This window comes from Zalophus californianus, chromosome 5 (assembly GCF_009762305.2).
Source record: "Zalophus californianus isolate mZalCal1 chromosome 5, mZalCal1.pri.v2, whole genome shotgun sequence".
In the NCBI taxonomy this organism is placed as follows: domain Eukaryota; kingdom Metazoa; phylum Chordata; class Mammalia; order Carnivora; family Otariidae; genus Zalophus; species Zalophus californianus.
Window position 1 is genome coordinate 112,135,756 of NC_045599.1, and position 20,203 is coordinate 112,155,958.

A 20,203-nucleotide genomic window follows, 5' to 3' on the forward strand; every position below is an offset into this window, starting at 1 on the left:
CTTGTACCCAGAACAACTACAACCTCTCAGCCAAGACCTCTTCCAGGAGGAGCTAGCTTAGCTGGCCTTAGGGCTCGTTGGGATTTCAACCGAAAGAGTGAAAGAAACCTTGGACAGACAGACAGCTGGACAAAGGAGCGGATGGACGAAGCATGTACTCTAGGAGCAGAATAAAGCAGAGAAAGGCTCGCAAGAGGGCCCAGTCAACACCTGAACTGATGCCTCCCTTCCCCCCCAACCCCCCAGGATGCAGAGGTCTGGACTTGGTGCCATCTGAGGGCTACGATCCCTGCCTCTCTCTCCCCCAAACTCCTCCAAGCCCCCTGGGAGAGTGAAATGTGGGGTGGTTGCAGGTGAAATGTTCCACAGCGTGGGGACAACACTTTCAGCGACAGTTTATCCACAGCTTAAGAAGCTGCCTGGGTCAGTGGCTAAGCAGCCACGGCTTATCTGGGAGGAGGATTCGAGGGCCACAGGGCAGGCTGATCCAGAGGCCTCGATTAAATAGAACCTTCCCAGCTGGTGGGGAGCACCACTGCCACCCCTTCTTCATAAACGAAACCCTTAATTTGCTCCTGCTGTGTGCACGGCCCTGAGCCTGAGCACGATGCTTTGAGCAGAGATGAGCCAGCCCCCCCTGCCCCGCCACCGTTCTTAAAGAGCTCACAAGGCAGACAGACGAGGAACAACACTATATAACACAGGAGAGAAAGTAGGCCATGCCTTCAGGATAGGGTTACAAACTCAGACGCCTAGACGGCCAGAAAGACCAGCTGAGTGTGCGAAGAACTCAGGCTCGAGGTATTCCCTATCTTCCAAATTTGTGAAGGAAAGCCAGAAATCAGGATTTTTAGGTAAAAATCTCCTCTTGGCAATCAGTCAATTTTTGGCATGGGCTAAGCAGAGCCTGCCCGTGGGGCAGATGTGGCCTGCCACATCTGTGTGGCCTCTGTTTTCTTGAAAGGGACATGCTTTGTCACAGAACATGCTGTGAAGCTCAGTGGAAGCCAACTTCCCCACAGCTGAGGTCCCCGGGAAGGCTTCTGGGGAGAGAAAGATGGGTGCAGGCTGCAGGATAGGGAGAGTACTCCTGTGAGGGAATCCTGGGGAGGGGTAGGCATACTCGCTGGAAACACAGGGGCCATGGATCAAGGGGCCCCTCGCCTATGGCCTGCCTTTTCCACTAAAGAGGAGTCCCTGTCTCTGTCTCCAAAGCACGCAAGAGGCATCAGCTCTGTCTGTCCCCACGTGGCAGGAGGAGGGGCCCCCTGCCCAGCAAACCTCCAGATGAAATCCATGGGCGGCAGCATAGCACGTGTTCGATTTCATCCCTGGCGCTTGAGGAACAGGTCAGCTAATGCAACAGCTCCATCAGAGGAAGAGACAATGGAGGACAAAACGAGGTTAAGAATCGTCTCCTGCCTGGCCAGGCCTGGCTGGTTACATAAGCCTGCCTCAGGACAAAGCCACGTTCAAGGCACCAGGGACGGCCTGGGCTAGAGAGTCCCAGAAATACAGAGAGGGTTCTCCCTCCCTCCCTGTCTACCCCTACTCTCCCGCCTTGCCTTGCAGCTCCTGGAAAGCCCAACACAGAGTACACAGCCAAAGCTGCAGACTAAGACCCCAAGGTAAGGCACTTAACAGGATCGCAGAGCTGGGAATAATAATAATAGCACACTTTTACCAAGTGTTTACTTTGTATCAGGCACTGGGATAAGTCCTTCTCACGGATTATCTTATTTTAAAAGCCGGTAGCCCCATGAGATAACTATTATTATTCCTCCCATATTACAGAGGGGGAAACTGAGGCACAGACACAGCCACTTAGCCAAGGTCACACAGCTCCTAAGTGAAGGATTTAGAACCCTACGCTGGCCTCCGCGACCACACTCCGAACCGTCCTGTTCTGCTGCCGCCGGCCTACCGTCTCCTAGAATATCACAGCCACGCTGCCTCGTCAGCAACCTGCTTGCTGCAGTGCAGGCACATGGCCTCCTGCCCTCCTGTCAGCACCTGGGGGGACACTGAGTCCTCTGACAACCTGATGAAACCTACAGACTCCCTGCAGAAAAAGAATGCAGAGGAATGCCGACCAAATGTCGTGCATGATCTCAGGGGCACACAGACTCCTGCATTGGTGAGAACGGGTGAGTCAAGATCATAGCATCCACAGGATCGAGAGATAGGAGGTGGCAGAGGAAGGGGGCTCCCCCAAGCCCTTTGGGACGGCTCATATCTGTAAACATGAAGCCTAAACTCACAGCTGCTTAAGTTCATAGGTGTGGGCACGAATCAGGGCTCAGGGCCTAGTCATCCCTTCAGGGCTGGGAGAACAGAAGAAATCACGACATACAATAGCCCTCGCCTCTGCACCCACTGGGTGTGACTCACAGTTCCCAGCTGCTGGGCAGACGGTGCACAGCTGGGCCGTGGCATCTGGACGGGGGTGGCATCACTAAGCACACCATCCCAGCCTCTCGCCCACCCCACGAGTCAGCACCCAGTGAGCCCACGTCGCTAGAGACCAGTCCTGGCCTTGCCCTAAGTCTACAGCTCTGAGTGTTTCCCAAGGGGACCCCTCCACAGCCCCTGCCCAGCTTCTGTGCCAGTCGGAGCCCAGGGAGTAGTGAGTCAAGATGACAGCCCCCTGCAAGGCACCAGAGGACCCCGGCTCTGGGGCCAAGTCTTCTGCCGTCTCACTGCGGGACCTCAGGTAGGCCCCTCCTGCCTCTCAGAGTCCACCAGTTGTAAAATGGGGAGACCACCCTATCAAGCCCTTCCCAGCTCAAAGCCTGAGAATATAAACAGCAGCATGACAAACTTCACGGAGCCCTGGGATCCCACTTTCAAGAAGTTACATAAACATCCTTCAGAGAAACAAAAGTCAAACCTAAAGACCACTTTTTTTTTTTTAAGGATATCCAGAAGCCCTTTTTATAGTCCAACTTCCCCCAACCTACTTCCATTGTTCCAGATATCCTCTCAGGACCTAGAAAACACACTTGGTTTCCGTCTGGGGTTTGGGCTTCTTGGTGTTCTTCCCTTGGACACTGCCCCACCTCTCTTTGGCAGCTTTCTCCCCAGGACACACCCATCTCTGCCCCCAGCATCGCTCTGGGCCACCCTGAGGGTGATGGCTACCCAGACTGCCCGAGATGGGGTGCGGGGCAGGGACAGTGTTCGGGAAACAAACCCTTCACTGGTCAGAACTGAGATAGCTCTGGCTTCTGGTCCCAATCATGACACTGTGTGTGGCCCTGTGTGGGCAAGTCCCTGCTCCTCGGTTCCCTGCTGAGAAATGGAGAGGCTCCCACAGTGTCAGGAAAGCCCTCCAGCTCCTGGGCTCCTTGGGGACACCGAGGGGGAAAAGAACAGCAGGCTAGACAGTGGGCTCTGATCTTGACCCCCATCCCCACCCCTCCTGCTAGAACCAGAGGAGACCCACTCTTCTCTGATTTTCTCTCTTGCCCTAGCGGTGGGATCCTGAACTCCCAGCACTGAGTGAGTCTCTGTGTGCCTCAAATGGCTATCCAGACGACAGGAAGAATGACAGGGTCTGCAGTGGAGGCCCCAATGTGGAGGCTTCAGCCCTAAGCACCCCAACACAATCCCATCACCCCCGCCAAAACCTAATTCACTCATCTGATAGTATATACATTTCTGCATCTTTAAAAAACCAATCTATGTTGTGCCTGCTAAACAAACACTCCAAGACAATCCCCCACCTCCCTTCTTCCAAAGAAATCATGCTTCTAAGCACCCCTACAGAATTCTATAGAATTCCTAGATCTACCACCTTATGGCTGTATGGCCTCAGTATTTTCATCTAAAAAATGGGGACAATAATAGCGCCTGCTTTATAGGATTACGCCTAGCAAGCATTGATAAGCTCTCAAAAAATGCTGAGTGGCAATTTTATGATCATCATCATTAAAATGATTGAGATGCTTAATACCACCAGGCTGGTGACTGCTAAGGCCCCTTAGCCCTCTCAGACCACGTCTGACCACTGTAATCGCACACACATGCGTGCGGCCTCACCCCCAGCACACATGCTTCTCTGAAGCAGGACCCACGCTCTCTGCCTGATTCCAGCCCCAGAACACAGCTGGCTTGTTCCTGGCATCCACCTTTGCCACCCACAAAACCCCCTACCCTTCAAGTCCCCTGATCCTGCCTTCCTCGAGTGGCCCCAGCACCATCTCCTATAATTGTGTTGGGGTTTTACTGAGCCTCATTACTGTGTCACAAGATTGCTTCCTGGAGATGGGAAGCTGTTACAAGATGGTGGCTCCCTAAAGACAGGGTAGAGAGAAACTGGGCTTTTCTCCGGGTCTTCGACATTTGCCGGGTGTCCGAGTATGCTGAGAGCCCAAGGAGAGAAGCATTTTTTTTTTTTTTTAATTATCTAACCAAGTGTTTCTTGAACTTTAGCATGCACCTGAATCCCTTGGAGGCTCCTTAAAACAGACTGCTGGGTCCCTCCTTCCCGCCTCATCCCAGTTTCTGATTCAGTAGGTCTGGGGTGGGACCAGATAATCTGCATCTCCAGCAAGTGCAGTTGGTGCAGATACCAACTTTGAGGACCACTGACTCAGCCTGCAGGTGAACTGGGAAGAGCTCTCGGGAGTATGTGACGCCAAGACCCCTGTAAAAGCTTGAGCAGGAGCTGCCTTGTTGTAAGGAGAGGAAGAAGGGAACCTGGGCAGACAGGGAGGCATGAGCGAAGGCGCCGTGATGATGACATCCGTTTCTCCTCACCTGGCCTCTGCCTGGGCAGGTAGCACAGACCAGAGGTGGCTCTGCCACAGCGCAATTACAGCAGACCTCCACCGCCCAACCGCCACCGCAGACCTGCCCAGACAGGTCGACCCCCGGCTGGCCAAGGGGTGAGTAGGGTCCCCGCCCTGCCTCAGACAGCCAGACCTCAGCTGTGAAGGAGGCCAGAGTCTCCAAGTGCTGGGATTCGGCTCCACACCTCCAGACACAACCCCGTCCATCTTGGCTGGCTCTGAGTGTTTCCTCCCTTCCGAGCCTAGCTCCCAGCTCTGTCTGTGTCCTACTCACCTGCCTCAAGACCTACCCCAGGGTCACCTCTCCCTGCCATCATCCTGTCCCTGTTTCCAGGGCGCAGGGAGGCCAGGCGGGAGGCCTCTGGAGGTTCCAGCCCACAGTGTGCACTGTCTGGGGTATGCGTCCCTCGTCTTGAGGACAGCCACAGGACCTGCCAGCCGGGCCAACTTAATCTGACACCATTCCACATGGCCACCAGAGAGGAAACTGGGCCTACACAACTTGAGCACCTTAACAGGGATAACAAAGAGAAGAAATCCTGTCAGGCTTCCTGGATAAGAACGCCAGCACCCACACCCCATACAAATTGCCCTGACTCTCTGGGCCTCAGTTTCCTCTTCTGAACAAGCCTTCTCAGGCTATTAGAAAGTTCAGGAACTCAAACTCCAAGGATTCTTCCCACCATCTCTGAAGGGACAGACCACCCCCTAGGTATAAACAATAATAATACCCACTGTTATCTTTGAAGAGCTCCTGCTCACTGGGTTCTTTACTCTGGGTAAGGCATCGATCTGTTCAACTCTCCTAGCAAAACGGGACGATTACTATCCTCATTTTGCAGTTGAGAAAACCAATGCCCAAAAGGGATCTAAGATTTAGGTAATTTGCACCAGATCCCACAGCTAATGGTGGCAGAGCTGGGGTTCGAACCCCCAACTTTGGACTCCACTCTGCAATGCTGCCCACCACCGCTGGTGTGAGAATGGCCCACACGCAGCGCCTACCTCCAAAGCATGGAGCCTAGAAGAAATGAGACATGTCCTTAAGAAATCAGAATTCAAAGCCAGGGGTGTGACGGGCCCGGTGAGGGGGCCATATAACAGGCTCTGCCCATGCAAAAGCAGGGAGCAGGCAAGGCCAGCTCTGTGGCATTAGGGATGACTGTATGAACAGGTAACACTGGAGTTGGGCCTTGGCTGGGGAAGACTGGGGGCGGAGGCGCGGTGAGGGGAAGTGACTGGCCTGCCGTACCCTCACCAAGAACAGAGATGTTCACACAGGAAAGGACAAGAGGCAGGTTCTGCTTGACGGTTGAGGGGAATGGGGGATGGGGCACAGGGTCACATAGTGGGCTACTCCTTAGACCTTGCCCTCAAATAAATAAATGCTCATTTGCAATCTATATTTTGATTAGATTAATCCAATCTGTATCAAGAAATAGAACAGGGAGAAATACAAAGGGCTAGGAGGCAACTTAATATAAACTCTCCTCCATCTAGAAAAGAGCTTTGGTCCCCTCTGTGACTCCTTGTGGCAGACTGGCTCTGGCCCAGAGGCCACACAGTCCCTAGACATACATGTCCCTCCCTTCTACCAAGCTCCAAGCTTCCAAGCTGAAGCAAATGGGCAGAACTTTGTATCAGCCCCACGGGCAGGAGAAAACACCTCTGCTAGTGACAAGCCCCCCCCCCCCCGCCCCAGGACCAGGAGACCCTGCCTTAACCTTTACTGCAGGGAAGGAGGGGGACAGCCCTGCCCCCACCCCAGCCCTCCCACTCCTTACTTTCAAATTCACTGGCCCTTTCCTCCAACTCCTACTGATTCTGACTGATTCGTGATTCAGCCTTCTTTCTACACATTTGAGGAAAGAGAGACTGAACCCATTTCACAGACTGGAAAATGGAAGCAGAAGGTGCCAGTCCTCTGTGAAACCACAGTCCCGGGCAGCTCAGGCTCTGGGAGCTGATCCAGACGTCCCAAGGGGCTCCTCGAAGGTCAGCTGTGCTGGGTGTATTCCACGGGGTAAGGACTCTCCCAGGCAGAGCACTGCAGGCCAGGCAAGTATAGGGAACTTCCCAAGAAGCACAGGAAGGGGCAGCTCTGGAGAGCTATAAGAAAAACAGGGGGTGGAAGTGGGCCAAGCACCACCCCAACTGCTGAGATTCTCGAGAGAAAAGGGAACTAGGAGAGGTCACCTAGGCCTGACCCTGCTGGTATACAGGCCCTCTGCACCCTCCCCCTCCGGTCTCACTGCATACCTTTAGCAATGGAGACCCTGCCTCCTCCCCAGGCGTCCTATCCCCCTGTTAGGCTCCTGTCCCCCTTGGTGCTGTCTCTGGCCTCAGAGGCACAGGACAAGGCTATGCCCTCTGCCCACAGAGAACCCTGCAGGGGTTCAAAAGCGGTGACACTGCCACTTAAGGGTCTTTCCCCAAACTTTAGGTCACCCGTAATGACCCCGATCCCCAAGGCAGCTACCAAGCCCTGCAGCCTCCTCCTCCTTTCCTCAGCCCCATGGCCTGTGTCGGGCTTTGGTCAGCTCTCTGCTGGACCACAATTAGCATAAGCTCTGAGTGGGTCTCAACGCCACCAGTCTTGCCATCATCTTTGGCCAAATGACTTCTGAGAGGAACAGCACGCGAGGGCAGAAACAGTTCTGGCCTGCGTTCCAATACAGCTCTGTAAGTGACTCAACCCCTCGGAGCCTCTACTTCCCCATCTGAAAATGGGGCAGGGGTGGGGGTTCCTAGCAGCAGCAGCTACTTTGCAGGGGTATTGGGAGATTCCAATGGAGCGTCTGTAAGGAGCCTGGCACGAGACACAATAACAGGCATCGACTCAAGGAGCTGCTTACTACCCTCTGTCCTCTCCACCGGCTACAGAATAAAACCCAACCTCCTGAGCAGGATGCTGCAAACACCCCACAACCCAGTCTTGCCTCCCACTGCCCCCCTTCCCCTAGCCTGCATCCTCACAGACACTTCCTCCCCCAGGAAGCCCTGCCGACGTTAACAACCAAAAGAGCTTTTCCCCTCTACTGACCTTCCAAAGCCCATCTATCACTGACCACGTCCTGCCTCTTTACCATCACTGATCCTCGTCTTCCCTCCCCCATCAGACCAGCAGCCTCTCCACTGAGAAACAAGCGGTACCTCATCCCATTTCATTTCCCCATCACCCCACTCCGCAGTTTCCACACATATTTAACAAATTACCCTAATGTTCCATTTCATGTAAAGCACGTCCAAGTCCTCCAAACAGTCCAGATATTTCAAGCCATACCCAAAACCAAATTCCAAGCCAGCAGAAGTCTGCCCAATCTCTAGGGACTTGTAGGCCTGGCACTGGTCCCAAAGTATGGAAGACAGGTCGAGCAGGCCCAAAGCCCAGGGCAGAGAGAGCTCAGGGCTGCTGAGACTAGAGCCCGTTTCCACGTTTCTCAGATGCAGAGTCTCTCAGTTGGCCCCTGGGCCAACCCCCAGTCTATGATTCCATACTCGACCACATCCTCAACTTGTGATCTAAAATTGCTTCTTGCATGGCCCTTGTTGACAAGAGGCTCACTATCCATCTTTTCTTGCTTGCTGGCTCCAACCCTTCACCTGTTGATTCTCCCAGAGGCTTCTCTCCCTTCTCCGATCACGATGAGAAGGATCGTCTGGCCATATGCCAAGGGTCATCCCCATCTCTCAGGACTCCTTTCAGCCATCCAGCCCCTCCACTCATTGCCCCATATTTCTGAGTCCCCTCAAAGTCCAGCTAGTAGTGGAATTTCCACTCTTGTTCCTACAGGCTAACAGTGATCTGTCGGCCCAGGAGGGCCCCCTATTCATGGAGTCTAGCAAAGGCCTGCAGACCCTGCAAATCCCAGATTGAGCATGGACATGGCCCTCAGAGCAGCTCAAACAGTAATGCCCAAACTTGCATCTCCCAAGAACTTTCATTACCTACCCCACTCCATTGTTTTAAGACGTCATTTATTAGCTAGCAAGTTGTTTTCCACTTAAAAAAAAATTACTCAAGTCCCCCAATCAGAGGCTGATCAGCAGTCATGAGATGGTACCCCCACTACAAGATTGGGCCAGCACAGGGCATTAAAGCCAGTGGAAGTCTGGGTCACCCCACACATTCACTCACCGGCCTACACTGCGTCCTAGGCTCAGAAATCCCATATACACATGCATTTTCCAATAGGATTCTGTAATCCTGACACCGGCTCAAAGTCACCCCCCATGACTCTCCTCAGGGACCTTTGGGGCTGGAGCACCTAGAACAGCCCATTAGTTTAGTAATAAGGACCCTGCTGATGATTCATAGAAGAGGACACCTGGGATATAAATCCCTTGGCCTTATGTCCCTCGTCGCCCCAAGGACTCCACTTCTTGGCCCTACCTCTGCCCCCTGCTGATCTGAAAGTGACCTGGTCTGAATGGAGATGAAAGGCTCTGCCGTCCCCTGGGTGCTGGGGAGAGGCCTGTTGACAAAGCCACCAGCTGTCCCTAGCTGAAGCCAGGGACACCAGCTCCTCCCTGCACCCCCCGCACTGGGAGAGCATTCCTGCCACGGACCCAGCCAGCAACCAAAGTTGGACCATCATAGAGCTCTGGGCCCAGGCTCCAGTAGAGTTCCCTTCTGCTCCAGCTGCCCACAATAACAAGAGCTGGGCACCAGATCTCACCCTGCACCAGTACCAGGCAGAAGGAGCATCAGCTGGGGGTAAGGGTAACGGGGAAAGGGGACAAGGGTCCTCATAATTTGAACTGAAAATGACACCGCGAGCTCAGTCACAGCGGGACCTTACAGAGCTCTGTAGCTGAGAGCTCTCAGGCTGGGAGGAGGAGAGTCAAATCCAAGCTCCACCACTTCCCCACCTGTGTGACCTTCACCATCCTGTGCCTCAGTTGCCCCCTTGGTGAAATGTGGTTAATAGTAGAGTGGGAGAATTGAATAAAATAACGTACGGAAAGCAAGTAGCCCAGTGCCTGGCACATAGTAAACATGCAGTAAATACTTGTTGAGTAGAAACATGCTACCCTTTACTGAGGTACCACTGGTTCTCATTTCAACCTTATTCTAGAAGATACTGTATTTTCCCCATTTTGCAGGTAAGGAAACTGAGGTGAGGGGAAGGTAAGGAACCAGTCCAAGGTCACAGAGCTGGGAAGTGACAGACACCCGGGTCAGTCTGCACCTCAGACCAGGGGGCAGTACTGCCCGAGGCCATCCTGAATGATTGGGGGTTGGCGGGGAGGAGTACAGCGCTGGGGCTAGACGGGGTTGGGGGGCTTCTGAATCCCCTGGGCCTGGCTTGGCTCCTGGCTGACCCGTGTGCTCGAATCCGGGAAAGCAGAGCCAGGAGGCCAGTTCCCAGATTCCCGGCCTGTCCCAGAGCCCACGCGTCCACTGGCGCCCCCTCCTCACCCTGTCCCAGGGTGTTCAAGAGCAGCGTTCAAAACGGAGGCTCCTGGCTCCGAGAACCTGAGGGAGGAAGGGAGTTAGAGACCAGGCCGCACAGTCCCGAGAAAACCGGTCCGGCTGCCTTACCCTGCCCCGAGCGGGGACCCGGCCTCTAACCCCCTCCCTAGCCAGACAAAAGTTTCCCCTGTTCGGGAGGAGGGGAGGGGGAGGGGGCATTCCTCGTGAGTGACATTATCCGTGACCTACAGCTGCCGCGCTGCCCTCGCCCGCACCCTGGCCTGCCCCCGGCCCCCGCGCGGCCCCCCACCCCTTTGTCCTCCCACCCCGGTGCGCGGGGCCCCGGCAGACTCGGCTCGCCCGCCCGGCGCCCGCCCGGCGCCCGCCCGCACTAAACTTGCGCCGGCGGCCGCTTGGGCCCCGCGCGGCCTGCACGCCCGGCTCGGGCCCCGCCGGCCCAGCGACTGGGGACTAGCTGGCCCCGGCCCTCCCAGCCTCTTACCTGCCCAGGCTGGGGCACCCCCCCCCGGGGGAGGAGGCGCTCCCGGCCAGCCGCGGGACGCCTGGGTTGCCCCCCGGGCCGTGCGGGCGCCGCCGGGCTCTGGCCCCGGTCGGGGTTAACCCCTCACCGGCCGCCTCCCGCCGCTCCCACCCCCGCTCCACGCCGCAGCCGCCGCCACCGCCACCGCCCGCTCCGCCTCCAGCCTCCCGCCCGCTGTCCCCCTCCCCCTCCCCCCTCCCGCCCGGTGCCCAGCCCCCAGTCCCGGCCCCCGGTACTGCGCTGGGGCAGCTCGCAGTCCCCCCCACCTCACTGCCCGGCGTTCCCGCGACGGGGAGGTGGGGGTCTCCCCGAAGACTGGAAGTTGGGGCGCGCTCCTGCGCGCCCCGCAGGCCGGTGGGGCACAGAGGGGCGAGCCCGCGCGCCCAGGGCCCCCGGCCCGTCTCCCCTTCCCTTCGCCCGCCGCGGCGCCTACCTCCCCGAATCGCGGCGGTGGGAGCCGGGTTCGATCCCGTGATGGAGCGTGGGTGCCGGCCAGAGATCGGCTCCGGAGGCCCGGGCGGCCAGCGCGCGTGTGGCGAGCGCCCCGGGGCGGGGGCCGGGGCGGGACCGGGCGCTGCTATCGGGGCTGGATTTCTCGGCTTCCACCCGGATTCTCCCTCGGCTCTCCCGGCCGATTCGGTGCTGCTCGGCGACCACGTGACGCGGGCTGCCTTTGACCCCTGTCTCCGAGCGAGTAGGGGGCGGGGGCCGGAGGGGGTGTCAGATGCGGGACCCACGAGGGCCCCGGGCGGCTGCCGGGCGTCCGGGAGGCGGTGACCCCCGGGGAAACAAAGCCCGGGGGAAGCCAACAAGTTATTCGAGGTCAAAGAGGGAACAGCGCTGGGGGTCCGAGAGGCTTCGGAGAAAATGAGGGAGACAAAGACCCGCGCCCGCCGCGCCTCCGGGGGCCCCAGGGAGCGCCCTGGCCGGGGCCGAGGGGGGCCTCCGGGCTCTGCCGCCGCTGGGCTTATGACAACCCTCCAGGGCCTCCCCAGACGGCTCCCCCGACTACCAGGTCTCTGCCAGAGTGACCTCTCCTGCGCTCCTGGGCAGGCCTTCACCACCCCACCCCACCCCACCTTTGCCCCCACTCTCGAAAACCCCTTTATTTCCTTTATCGTGATTATCTGGTTCATTTACTGGTCTCATTGTTTACTAGAATGTCATCTCCCCCAACAAGTTGTACCCAGCTGAATCCCCAGAGCCTGGCCCAGAACTGGCAGATGAAGGGGTGGATGACCTTTACAGATTTCTTCTCCCACTGAGCCTCAGTTTCCCATCTCCAGTGTCATTTCAACCATCTCAAGGGCCCTGCAAGTTAGGCAAGACTATAAGTGGCCATCCTCATTAAATGGATGGGGACAATGAGGCCCAGAGAGATGCAATGATTTCTGGGAGTCTCACTGAGAGCTAAGTGGAGTCTGTGCTCAGATCTGACCGCTCTAGGCAGAGGGGCTTTTTGCCCTCTCTGAACCATCCTGAATAAGGAGAGATGGGGCAGGGGGAGGAGGGATTGGACTAGTGAGCCTTGAGGAACTTGCTGATGATGAGGATCACTAGGCCCCTCCCCTGGAGATCCTGACTCTGTGGGCCTGGGGAGAGACCGGGGCAAATTTAGAAAACAGTAGATTGGTAGTTTCCTAAGGATCTTCTGAGGCTCAAGATTAACTGTAGGAACAAAGTTCAAAAAGCATATGAGCAACCAGAGCAGAGCCAAGAGAGGCAGAAAGGCCAAGCTGGACATATGACAGGAGAGACTCATCCCGAGTCCCCTAAAGGGTAACTTTGTGCTGGGGGGAAAGGGGTTTTCAGCTAGCCCACTCATGTCTCAGAGAGGGGAAAGATGCTGAGGCCTGAAGAAGAAGAGATGCTGGGGGATGGGACTGGGCTCCTGACTCCTAGATGTGCCCAAGTGACAGCTCCAGATGGAGTACCATGAGACAGGAATGAGCCTGGTAGTGATGGTCCCAGGCCCAAACTCCAGGCCACGTTCAAAAAAGGGGCTTGTGACTTCTTAGTGCATACTCTAGCCCTGCCACCAGTTTGGCCAGGGAATCAGCACCCACCAGCAAATTATCCTTTATAATCTATGTTCCTGTGGTCAATGATCTAAAAGTCCTTGAATATGCTCTGAGTCTTCGGCAGGTTAAACAAGCCCCCTAGAACCTTACTCATGCTAATCTCTGCTTTAGAAGACCCTTTCCATCCACATGAGGTCCTGTGAGCTTCTTCTCTGTGCCAGGCACCAAGCTCCTGGTAAGGGAGAAGCAGGGTTGAAAGAGACATGGGTCTACACTCAAGAGATGTATAGGCATGTTTGGAGATGATCCGCATGCCCCTCCCTGTGTCCAGGAGCTGGCTAAGCTGAGTGTCTGCTGTGGAGGCCCAGGGCAAGTGCTATGGCCTACAGTAAGAGGGGAGCAAAATGCGGGAGCTTTTGGGAGAGGCAGCCTCAGAGCAGGATCAGGGGGAATGGGTGGGATTGCAGTGGGGCAAAGGACATGCTCTGCACAAGGAACAGCCCATGCAAAGGCCACATGGAAGGTGCTCGGGGGAAAAGCTGAATGTTGCATGGGTGGGAGGCAGGGGGCAGGAGGAGAAGGGCGGAGGTAGCAGGAAGGAAAGAATGAGCAAGAAAACTGGAGAGGTGGGTTAGGAGCAGATTATAGGGGACCTCTTGGGAGAAGCTCCACAGACTGGACATTATCTTGAGGGCCTGGTGAAGCAAGAAGGCCATAAGGTGAAGGAGCTGTGGGAGGGTCGAGGGGAAGGGAGGCCGGTCAGGTCACAGAGCCGCATCCTCCCGCCCAGGCTGATTGGGATCTGGCATCTCATCAATGGAGTCGCAAATCCAAAGCATTTGGGGGGGCAGCAGTGAGCTGGGGTAACTCCCCATCACTGATAGCTACCGCTTCCTACCCTGTTCATGTCTTTATAGAGCTGCTGTTCACCAAGCCGGCTGCAAGGCCCTCCAGCTTAATGTCACCCAGAAAGCCTGTAAGGAGGCAAGGCCCAGGCCCCACCCAGGGAATTCGCCTCCACGGGACTAGGCGAAGCTGACCTGCATTTCTAACCACACCCCAGGACGTTCTGAGGAAGACTGTCGAGATGTCCTGTTTCTCCATCTCCTCAGGATCCACCCACACCTCTCAGAGCTTCAGGGATTTTCTTTGTGCTGACAACTCCCCTGCCCACACCCCTTCCTCAGCCCCAGGTGGCCTCTCCACTGCCCACTGAATATGTCCCTTGGCTGTCCCAAGTCAGAGGCTTTATCCGACTCCACAAGTCAGAGGCTGAACTCATTTCTTCCACCCAGATATGCTTCTCTCCCTCCTCCTGTGTCCCCAACTCACACGTCCAGTCCAGAAATCTGACACCAGCCCCTTGTCCCCGCATCCCATCCAAGAGCCAGTCCCATTGGTTCTGCCTCCAGCTGTTTTTTAAATCCAATGCAACCCCATTTCTTCTTCTTCACCATTGCCACCCTAACACAAGCGGCCATCTTGTCTCCACTGTGGCCCATGTTCACGGTCTCTTAATTGCTCTCTCTCCCTCCCTCCCACTTTTCTCCCTCTGATGCAACCTCATCGGCTCATTTCCTACTTAAAACTACCAATGGCTTCCCATTGATCTTAGGATAAATTCCCTGCCCTGATGTTCAACCTCACCTCTTGTACTAAATGGTATGCCCCACCTTCCCCTTTACCTGACTAATTCTTTGATAAGAGTGTAGACTCAGCCAGACTGCCGGCTTTGAATGCGGGCCTTTCCACTTACAAGCTGTGTGACCTTGGGCCTGTTTGTCAACGTTTCTGTGCTCAGCTTCCTTATCTCTAAAATAGGAGCAATAATAGTATTGTAGTTCACAGGTTTTTTTTGTGAGAATTAAATGAGTTAAATATGCCAAGCCTTCAGGGTGGTCTCCTTTACATGATGAACACTATATGTAAGTGTTAGTTTAGTATTAATTGTGATCCTTTAGATCTCAGGCTAAATTTCATTTCTTCCTGGGGCTTTTCCTACACTCCTAATCCAGACCAGGCTTCCTGGTCTACATGCCACATCCCCCTCTTCATCCCCCTTAGTTACTTGTCCACTGCCCATCTCTCCCCCTGGAGTGTAAGCTCTGTGTAGGCAGGCCCTCTTTTGTCTCAGACACTGCTGAGCCCCGCGGCCCTGCTCAGCACCAGGCATAGGGTAGGCAACTCGCACACATTCGCTAACAAAACAGATGAAATGAAATTCAACGGATTCAGCACCAAATAGATACTGTCTACCTACAAAATGCTCATCAATGGTACTTTATTCATTTATTTATTTGACTTTTTTTTTTTAATTTAGAGGGAGAGAATGCTGTGCCCTGGGGGTGGGGAGGGAGGTGTGTAGGGGAGGAGCAAAGGGAGAGGGAGAGAATCCTAAGCCGACTCCACGCTGAGCATGGGAACCAGAGGCAGGGATTGATCTCACCACCCTGAGATCAAGACCTGAGCTGAAATCAAGGGTCAGACGCTTAACTGACTCAGCCACCTGGGCACCCCTATTTGACATTTTTAAATACCTCTCCTGTAGTCTTCCTCATGCCCTTCTTGTGGGGGAGGACAAGCAGAGGGACACAGAGATGAGCAAGACAGAGGTGGTCCCTGCCTGGGAGGAGTGCACAGCCTACTGCAGAGAGGCAAGTAAATGCAATAGTAGTGTGCTGTTACACTGGCCTCCCTCCAGAGGTCTTGGAAACAACAAAAAGTAAAAAGTAACTGAAAACAGACAAGAGTTGCTGACTGTAGCCAGCATCCCCAGTTCCTAGTAGGGTTGTCTTTAGAGCAGGAAGGGTAGGAGGCCCTGTCCTAAGGGCATTCAGGCCTCACCTCCTCTTCCTCTGTCTGAAGACCTCTTATTCAGCCTTCAAGGCTCCTCTTAAGCAGCACTTCCTCCAGGAAGTCTTCCTGCTCCTGCCAGGGCTCTTTCTGGGCCCCAGTCATGGCTTTAGTGATTTTCTAGGACTATCCTGGGATTTGTCAAGAATGATCCACATTTCATGTCATTTGCTTCTTTTAAAAAATAAAAGGTGATTCAATGAATGTGTAACTACATGTGATTTCATGTTTGGACTTCAGTGGAGGCAGAAAATAGCTTCTGTCAGACCACGTGACCTGATTTGTGGTTTGGAGAATACAGTCACCGTAATTACAGCATTGACCACATGGTGTAACAGTTTCCTCCCCCTCCCTCCTCTCTCTCTCTCTCTCTCTCTCACACGCACACACATGCGCACACACGCACACACACACACGCAGGCACGCACAGTGAGTTTCTCCTGGCAGATCTTGATAATCTCTTAAACGAATAAAGGAGAAAATCTGTGAAATGGGCAGATGATTCATGCTTCAGTTGGACAACGGATATAAAATGTTCGGGAAACCAACCAAAGACTATCTGAGGTGGGGGATAGGAGCAATTAACAGCAATTAATTACTTGCTCTGGTGCATGCCACCCGCTTTCTGTTTGTTACTCAGCAACCCAGATGGCGTGAAGCTCAGAAAGGTGAAACAACTTCCCCAAGGTCACCCAGAGAGGAGTGGCAGAGATTTCCAATCCAGGTCCATCCAACTAAAAGACTGAGTTCTTGTCACTATTCACCCCACCTTGCAGGTGCCCAGGGGCCATGAGCCCCCATGTTGTCCAAGACCACCTAGGTTCTGCACCCCCATCCCTCACTTCCAGGGGTTCCCTTCCTGCCCTTCCCTGCTGTAAACCCACGTTCATCCCCGCGGCTGCAGCGGTTTGAAGAGTACTTGCAAGCTTGTTTCCAAAGCAGTCCCACCTCCTGCGCCAGGTTTCCTGTTTCAGGCAGAACCTAAAGATAGGTGTCCTGCCTTCCCTAGACCATCCCTCCTTCTCCGGAGTTGCCACTGGCCAATGGCTCACTTAGCACAGTCCTTTTCAAGGGCAGCACTGTCTCATTCTGTAAACCAAGTTCTGGGGACCACACAGCAGTCCTGGGAGGTAGACACAGTGGAGATTTGTTACCCCCATTTCGCAGATGAGAAAATGGAGATTTGGCTAACCTGGAGGAGATGCTCACAGCTAGCAAAAATGCCGAGCTGCAGCTCCCCAGGGTCTGCAGACCACCTGCCCGCATGCTTCCACGTCCCCAGAGGATTCGTCTTGACCACGGAACAGATAGAACAGCGAAGGGGGGGGTGAACATCTTCACAATGCTCACGCCAGGAGGTAATGGCTTCTGCAAACAAATGTAAATCGCTTAATTTCCCTTTTTACTGTGTTCATTGTGATGCACCAATTACAACCTCGTGAAAGAAAAACACACAAGGACATGTGGTCTCTAAATGATGTTACTGCAAGGGCTCAAAGTCCCCTGAGGGCAGGGCAGGGTCCAGGGCTGAGTTCATGCCTGGCAAACTGAGTGGAAGGCTCAGACGCCATCAGGATGGCAGGTGCCAAGGGCCTGGAGGGACTGTTCCTTCCCAAACCTTTCTGCTGCCGGTCAGAGGTGCTCTGCCCGGCCTTGCCCTTACCCCCAGGCCCCATTTCTCATCCAATCCTCCACTATCTGGCCTCCTCATTCTTCAGTTCTCTTCACTTGATCCCCTGGAGCCAAATACTTCTAGCATCACTCAAATCCAAAGATTGCATTAATCAAAAGGGGGGGCATTTCTCCACAAGATTCCCATCAATTATCCTAGTTTATTCTCGCCACTCCCGTGGGGGAGGGTTAAGCATTATGATGTCCATTCTTTAGTTGAAGAATGGAGTTGAGGCTCAGGGTCCCAGTAGCTGCTCCCCCACCCCCCCAACCCCAGTGAAGCTGGGAGGGATGGTCTAGGTCACCTAGTCTGGAGGCTGCCATACCGTTTTCCTTGGTCCCCACCACTCCATGCACATGCCCAGCCCAATTTGTTCATTTGCATTATGGGCCCCTTTGGCATCTTAGTTTATGATTCCTGAGCCAATCTGATGCGCCTCCTTGCAGAAGTGGAGAAACTGAGGCCCAGGGAGGAGCAGTGACGTGGCAGAGCTAGGATGACCTGGGGAGGCCCCTGCCCGGCAGCCTGCCCCATTGCCCCGCTGTATGTGCAGCAGCTGCGGAGCGGGTGACGCCGGCAAGGCAAGGACTCCCAGGACCAAGGGTAGCCACCATTCCTGGGCCCTGGCAAATGTGCCAGCATGGGGGGGGGGGGCAGAGTTGACCCAGTGGGAAGTTCGCTCCGGTGACTGGCGGTCAGGGCGGGGGGGGGGGGGCGGTCAGTCACTCTTGTCTGGGGCTGTCTGCTCCAACAAGCATAGAAGTTTTTTCATTTCCAGGCCCCTCTTCACACCCACCTGCCCAGGCTGGGTGTGTTCTGAGATGGAGCGGGGCGAGGGAGGGAAGCGGGAGGGAAATGCAGGGATACCTCCCCCCATGTGCACACCGCGCACAGCCCCACTCATTCACAATCATAAACTGCACCCCCCCATGTGCCCCCACCCACCTCCCTTCTCCCCTAACCACCCTCCATCCAGTGCTTAAAAGCCTGGGAGCCAGACCGTCCTGTGTTGGAATCCAAGGTCAACCTCCTCTTACTGTCACTTAACTAGACTTCCATTGTTTATTTGTAGAATGGGGATAGTTATATTTACCTCATAGGGTAAATGAGATTTCAGGAAGCTGCTTAGCACCAGGCCATGCGTAGCTATAGCTGTTACTGTTACTTTCTTCAACGTTCCCCTATAGCTCTTTGGAGTTCCTTTTCTTCTGTTGTACACACCCATTCCCAGAGGCTAACTCACCGGCTGCGCTCCGCCCGCTGACCCACCCTCACAGCCCTCCCACCTCTGTCCCCTCTACTCCAGGCAGCCTGAGCCCCTCAAGGCCTGAGCACAAGCCATGTCTGCCCAGCATCCCTTCTGCCCAGAATGCCCTCACCCCCACCTCTTCACAACTCCGACTCCCGCCCCTTCCTTCAAGTCCCACCTCCTCCAGGAAGCCTTCCCTGACTGATCTCTGTCTCCCTCTGAATTGCTGAGGCCCTCTGAGTCACTGCCCCTTAGTCCTGCCTTGGAATTCCTGATTCTGCTGGGGGAAAAAAAAAGCCTCTTCCTTCTTCCTCTAAGAGTCTCTTAAGATGGAAAGCACTTTTCAAGCAGATTCGGGGCACTCTAAATCAACCCCCTGATTCCTGTGCCATCCCATGCCCCAGCACCTGTAGTCACCCATCCCCCATCTACCTGGAGCTGGAAATAAGGCAGGGTCTAGACCAAGGCCCATACTACTGGCCAGTTATCCAGATGGACAGACAGGATAATCTATAAATTGGGAGAGGCTGGGAGACTCCCCCTCCTCTGTTATTGGGGTCCCAGGACCAGTTCTGCTGAGGGATGGTAAAGCAGGGAAGGTCATCTGGAGCTGAGGGTCCCTGCTTGGTGGTACTTGAAGCCCACCTTTAGGAAGAGTTGTCAAGGTAGGCCCTGCCTGTAGGACAGCAGTCTGGAGGGGGAGGGACAGGACCCAGGCTCCCTACCTTTCATGGGGACTTGACCGGGAGGCCCTGGAAGGTGCTCTGGGAACCGATCTCAAGGGTGGAGAAAGGGGCAGGGGGTAGATCCCACCCAACATGAAGAAACTGAGCATTCAAGAAGCCCAGCAGCCTTGGCTCCAGTGAACTTTCTGCCAGGAGACAGGAAGCGGTAGGCAGAAGCTCGTCAGCACCAGTCAGGGAAGGATAGAAGGATCCCTATATTAGGTGGGAGAGAGACCAGGATTCTTCTCAGATTCGTCTAGGCTTTGAGAGTTACTGTTTAAGATTCAAAGTCAGCAATGTAAAGATCTGGAAATCTGGTTCTAAAATTCTATCACTTCAAGGTTCTGAAATGTCACAATTTCATGATTCTGAGATTTTTAAAAAGATTTTATTTATGTATATATGTATGTATGTATGTATGTGTGTATGTATGTATTTATTTATTTAGAGAGCGCACATACAAGTGCAGGGAGGGGCGGAGGAAGAGAGAGAATCTCAAGCAGACTCCTTGTTGAGCGCAGAACCCGAAGTGGGGCTCGATCCCATGACCCTGAGATCATGACCTGAGCTGAAATCAAGAGTTGGATGCTTAACTGACTAAGCCACCCAGGTACCCCTGATTCTGAGATTTTTAAATATGATTCTTAGGTTCTAGAACAGCTCTATTAGAAATATAATGCAAGTCGCTCATTGAATTTTAAGTTTCCTAGCAGCCACATTCTAAAAAATGGAAACAAATGAAATTAGTTTTAGCAACATATCATATTTAACTCAATATACCCAAACTATTAGCAATTTGACATGCAATTAATATAAACTATTGATGAGATGTTTTAAATTCTTTCTTTTGTATGAAACCTTCAAAATCGCCGGTAGTTTACATTTACAGCACCTCTCAGTTCAGACTGGATAGATTTCGAGTACTCACTAGCC

At 54.4% G+C, this 20,203-nt stretch overlaps 1 protein-coding gene across 2 annotated transcripts in view; it reads right to left on the bottom strand.

Moving 5' to 3' along the window:
- The window catches only part of NDST1 (N-deacetylase and N-sulfotransferase 1), a 58,868-nt gene extending 47,499 nt beyond the window's left edge, over positions 1–11,369 (bottom strand). The window contains exon 1 of one of the 2 annotated variants that reach the window (XM_027604782.2): positions 11,184–11,369. The gene's annotated coding sequence lies outside the window, so the exon portion shown is untranslated. Of the gene's footprint in view, positions 1–10,711; positions 10,860–11,183 lie in introns of those variants that run through there. The other variant, XM_027604783.2, reaches the window with a different exon arrangement.
- Positions 11,370–20,203: the final 8,834 nt, after the last annotated feature.